General features: G+C 37.8%; 1 non-coding gene across 1 annotated transcript; it reads right to left on the reverse strand.

The window, feature by feature from the left end:
• Nucleotides 1–4,331: 4,331 nt before the first annotated feature.
• On the reverse strand, nt 4,332–4,450 carry LOC139879470 (5S ribosomal RNA). The gene has a single exon (XR_011770313.1). It is a non-coding gene; the product is annotated as a 5S ribosomal RNA (ribosomal RNA).
• Nucleotides 4,451–6,213: the final 1,763 nt, after the last annotated feature.

Below are 6,213 nucleotides of genomic sequence, written 5' to 3' on the forward strand. Positions count from 1 at the left end.
ATGTGTTATTGATTTCGGAAACAGTTGGGATCGACATCTACCATTAGCAGAATTTTCCTACAACAACAGCTACCATTCAAGTATTGAGATGGCGCCATTTGAAGCACTTTATGGTAGAAAGTGCAGGTCTCCGATTTGTTGGAGTGAAGTGGGGGATAGACAGATTACGGGTCCGGAGATTATACAAGAAACTACCGAGAAGATCATCCAAATTCAACAACGGTTGAAAACCGCCCAAAGTCGGCAAAAGAGCTACGCTGACATTAAAAGAAAAGATATAGAATTTGAAATTGGAGAGATGGTCATGCTTAAAGTTGCACCTTGGAAAGGCGTTGTTCGATTTGGTAAACGAGGGAAATTAAATCCAAGGTATATTGGACCATTCAAGATTACTGATCGTGTCGGACCAGTAGCTTACCGACTTGAGTTACCTCAACAACTCGCGGCTGTACATAACACTTTCCACGTCTCGAATTTGAAGAAATGTTTTGCTAAAGAAGATCTCACTATTCCGTTAGATGAAATCCAAATCAACGAAAAACTCCAATTCATCGAAGAACCCGTCGAAATAATGGATCGTGAGGTTAAAAGACTTAAGGAAAACAAGATACCAATTGTTAAGGTTCGATGGAATGCTCGTAGAGGACCTGAGTTCACCTGGGAGCGTGAAGATCAGATGAAGAAGAAATACCCGCATCTATTTCCAGAAGATTCGTCAACACCTTCAACAGCTTAAAATTTCGGGACGAAATTTATTTAACGGGTAGGTACTGTAGTGACCCGAACTTTTCCATGTTTATATATATTAATTGAGATTGATATTTACATGATTAAATGTTTCCAACATGTTAAGCAATCAAACTTGTTAAGACTTGATTAATTGAAATAGGTTTCATATAGACAATTGACCACCCAAGTTGACCGGTGATTCACGAACGTTAAAACTTGTAAAAAAAACTATATGATGACATATATATGGTTATATATATAGTTAACATGATATTATGATAAGTAAACATATCATTAATTATATTAACAATGAACTACATATGTAAAAACAAGACTACTAACTTAATGATTTTGAAACGAGACATATATGTAACGTTTATCGTTGTAACGACATTTAATGTATATATATCATATTAAGAGATATTCGTACATCATAATATCATGATAATATAATAATTTAAAATCTCTTTTGATATTATAAACATTGGGTTAACAACATTTAACAAGATCGTTAACCTAAAGGTTTCAAAACAACACTTACATGTAACGACTAACGATGACTTAACGACTCAGTTAAAATGTATATACATGTAGTGTTTTAATATGTATTTATACACTTTTGAAAGACTTCAATACACTTATCAAAATACTTCTACTTAACAAAAATGCTTACAATTACATTCTCGTTCAGTTTCATCAACAATTCTACTCGTATGCACCCGTATTCGTACTCGTACAATACACAGCTTTTAGATGTATGTACTATTGGTATATACACTCCAATGATCAGCTCTTAGCAGCCCATGTGAGTCACCTAACACATGTGGGAACCATCATTTGGCAACTAGCATGAAATATCTCATAAGATTACAAAAATATGAGTAATCATTCATGACTTATTTACATGAAAACAAAATTACATATCCTTTATATCTAATCCATACACCAACGACCAAAAACACCTACAAACACTTTCATTCTTCAATTTTCTTCATCTAATTGAACTCTCTCAAGTTCTATCTTCAAGTTCTAAGTGTTCTTCATAAATTCCAAAAGTTCTAGTTTCATAAAATCAAGAATACTTTCAAGTTTGCTAGCTCACTTCCAATCTTGTAAGGTGATCATCCAACCTCAAGAAATCTTTGTTTATTACAGTAGGTTATCATTCTAATATAAGGTAATAATCATATTCAAACTTTGGTTCAATTTCTATAACTATAACAATCTTATTTCAAGTGATGATCTTACTTGAACTTGTTTTCGTGTCATGATTTTGCTTCAAGAACTTTGAGCCATCCAGGGATCCATTGAAGCTAGATCCATTTTTCTCTTTTCCAGTAGGTTCATCCAAGGAACTTAAGGTAGTAATGATGTTCATAACATCATTCGATTCATACATATAAAGCTATCTTATTCGAAGGTTTAAACTTGTAATCACTAGAACATAGTTTAGTTAATTCTAAACTTGTTCGCAAACAAAAGTTAATCCTTTTAACTTGACTTTTAAAATCAACTAAACACATGTTCTATATCTATATGATATTCTAACTTAATGATTTAAAACCTGGAAACACGAAAAACACCGTAAAACCGGATTTACGCCGTCGTAGTAACACCGCGGGCTGTTTTGGGTTAGTTAATTAAAAACTATGATAAACTTTGATTTAAAAGTTGTTATTCTGAGAAAATGATTTTTATTATGAACATGAAACTATATCCAAAAATTATGGTTAAACTCAAAGTGGAAGTATGTTTTCTAAAATGGTCATCTAGACGTCGTTCTTTCGACTGAAATGACTACCTTTACAAAAACGACTTGTAACTTATTTTTTCGACTATAAACCTATACTTTTTCTGTTTAGATTCATAAAATAGAGTTCAATATGAAACCATAGCAATTTGATTCACTCAAAACGGATTTAAAATGAAGAAGTTATGGGTAAAACAAGATTGGATAATTTTTCTCATTTTAGCTACGTGAAAATTGGTAACAAATCTATTCCAACCATAACTTAATCAACTTGTATTATATATTATGTAATCTTGAGATACCATAGACACGTATACAATGTTTCGACCTATCATGTCGACACATCTATATATATTTCGGAACAACCATAGACACTCTATATGTGAATGTTGGAGTTAGCTATACAGGGTTGAGGTTGATTCCAAAATATATATAGTTTGAGTTGTGATCAATACTGAGATACGTATACACTGGGTCGTGGATTGATTCAAGATAATATTTATCGATTTATTTCTGTACATCTAACTGTGGACAACTAGTTGTAGGTTACTAACGAGGACAGCTGACTTAATAAACTTAAAACATCAAAATATATTAAAAGTGTTGTAAATATATTTTGAACATACTTTGATATATATGTATATATTGTTATAGGTTCGTGAATCAACCAGTGGCCAAGTCTTACTTCCCGACGAAGTAAAAATCTGTGAAAGTGAGTTATAGTCCCACTTTTAAAATCTAATATTTTTGGGATGAGAATACATGCAGGTTTTATAAATGATTTACAAAATAGACACAAGTACGTGAAACTACATTCTATGGTTGAATTATCGAAATCGAATATGCCCCTTTTTATTAAGTCTGGTAATCTAAGAATTAGGGAACAGACACCCTAATTGACGCGAATCCTAAAGATAGATCTATTGGGCCTAACAAGCCCCATCCAAAGTACCGGATGTTTTAGTACTTCGAAATTTATATCATGTCCGAAGGAGGATCCCGGAATGATGGGGATATTCTTATATATGCATCTTGTTATTGTCGGTTACCAGGTGTTCACCATATGAATGATTTTTATCTCTATGTATGGGATGTGTATTGAAATATGAAATCTTGTGGTCTATTGTTACGATTTGATATATATAGGTTAAACCTATAACTCACCAACATTTTTGTTGACGTTTTAAGCATGTTTATTCTCAGGTGATTATTAAGAGCTTCCGCTGTCGCATACTTAAATAAGGACAAGATTTGGAGTCCATGCTTGTATGATATTGTGTAAAAACTGCATTCAAGAAACTTATTTTGTTGTAACATATTTGTATTGTAAACCATTATGTAATGGTCGTGTGTAAACAGGATATTTTAGATTATCATTATTTGATAATCTACGTAAAGCTTTTTAAACCTTTATTGATGAAATAAAGGTTATGGTTTGTTTAAAAATGAATGCAGTCTTTGAAAAACGTCTCATATAGAGGTCAAAACCTCGCAACGAAATCAATTAATATGGAACGTTTTTAATCAATAAGAACGGGACATTTCATCAGCCCCATGTCGCTCAGATTCGTCCCTCCCCCTCAAAAAAACATCCCTAAAAATCTCCATGTTTTCTTACAAGAGGCTGCGCGCCTTGACTTGGTGAAATTTCACCAAGTGTTGTGAGCCTTATTGCGTTGCCATGCTCATCGAAGTCATGTTTGTGCGACGATGCCCGCCTAGCTTTTGTTGATCGTCATGTCTTGGTGAAAAGTGAACCTTATTTCGTTGCCCTGATGGTCGGAGTCGTGCTCGGGCGATGGTTGTTGCCCGATTCGATGGTAACCCTGGACGAAAAATCATAGTAAAAAAGGGGGTGCAACACGAGGACTTCCCAGGGGGTCACCCATCCTAGTACTACTCTCGCCCAAGCACGCTTAACTGCGGAGTTCTGATGGGATCCGGTGCGTTAGTGCTGGTATGATCGCACTCGAAATAAATGTCCCTTTTTAATCCTTTATAGCTAACTTACCTTGCCTACCATGGGTGGTCACACCTACCCTGACTTTCCATGATGTACCACGACTCGACTCGAAGCTCACACCTTAAGAAGGGTTCGGGATGTATAATGTTCTAGATCGAGTCTAGACACGCGAGTGATCTCGGATGTGGTTGTCGAAAGTCGACGTATAATGGTGTCGGACTTGGTTCTCGGTCGATACTACGAAATCTCCAACGTATAATGTTCCCGGTCGATACTAACCACTCACGTATCGACTGTGGTTGACGTACGGGACCTCCATCTTATAATGTTCTCTGTCGATTAAGTGTCGGATGAGGTGGTCGAAAGCCGTTTCGACATCAAGACCATACAACGTACATACCAACTATACAAGGTTTCACGGAAACCCAAATCACTTCATGCGCACTTTAACCATCAGGCGCACCTCGGTCGCCGGAAACCAAGGCTAGCCCGAACTCCGCAGCTCAGAATGACATGCCAATGAAACTTCGGAACCCGAGAATCAATTTGTTTCATCAAACGTAAGAGTCGTGCAAAATTTCGGGTCGATCCGACATGATTTGAGCACTGTATGAAAAATTATGACTCCTCAGAAAATCAATGTCTGTTCCTGTCACTTCACTTTTTGTGCAATATGTATATATAGGGGGTACCATGTCCACTCCATGCCCTGGTACCCAGACAAGGGGCCGGAAAGTGCAAGGCAATAGAGGTTGCCTAGCGAAGCCGGAGAGCGATTACGAGTTATGAGTGACCCTATAACATGAAGCCAAACACCAAGTCGTGGCCCCGAAAACCAAGTCGTGACCGAGAAATATGAGCCATGGCCTGGTCGTCACCTAGCAAACCAAGTCGCGACTTAGTTTTCTAGGCCACTGCCAAGCTAAATCTTAGTCGCGACTTGGATTTATAGCCCATTGCCAAGCTAAATCAAGCACGACGTCGTGCATTTGAAAAAATTATGACTCCTCAGAAAATCAATGTCTGTTCCTGTCACTTCACTTTTTGTGCAATATGTATATATAGGGGGTACCATGTCCACTCCATGCCCTGGTACCCAGATGTTGGGTCGGAAAGTGCATGCTACTAGAGGTTGCCTAGCGAAGCCGGAGAGCGATTACGAGTAACGAGTGACCCTATAACACGAAGCCAAACACCAAGTCGTGGCCCCGAAAACCAAGTCGTGACCGAGAAATAATAGCCACGGCCTGGTCGTCACCTAGCAAACCAAGTCGCGACTTGGTTTTCCAGGCCACTGCCAAGCTAAATCTAAGTCGCGACTTGGATTTTTAGCCCATTGCCAAGCTAAATCAAGCACGACGCCGTGATTTTGAAAAATTATGATTCCTCAGAAAATCAATGTCTGTTCCTGTCACTTCACTTTTTGTGCAATATGTATATATAGGGGACTGGGTGTTCCTGGACGAGGGCGTGCGAGCTGAGTCACTAGTCGAAATTTGTTCTCGACTACTGTGTGCCAATATACTCCATTCCCGACCGGAATTACCCCTTCTCCTCGGTGGGGAGTTCGTTTTTTGGCTTAAAAAAGCCTAAAAGCGGGCGAGGATCCCGGAGTATTGACGTTCGAGAAGCTAAAGCCCACCACACGTCGATGCTGGACCCTCCTTGGTGGCATGCCGGCTTTCGTGAATGTGCTGTAGGTTTCGTGAATGTGGGTTTGGTTTCGTGAATGTGTGTTGTGGATGATGCTCGTTAATATTTGTGGCCATGT

This window comes from Rutidosis leptorrhynchoides, chromosome 11 (genome assembly GCF_046630445.1).
Source record: "Rutidosis leptorrhynchoides isolate AG116_Rl617_1_P2 chromosome 11, CSIRO_AGI_Rlap_v1, whole genome shotgun sequence".
In the NCBI taxonomy this organism is placed as follows: domain Eukaryota; kingdom Viridiplantae; phylum Streptophyta; class Magnoliopsida; order Asterales; family Asteraceae; genus Rutidosis; species Rutidosis leptorrhynchoides.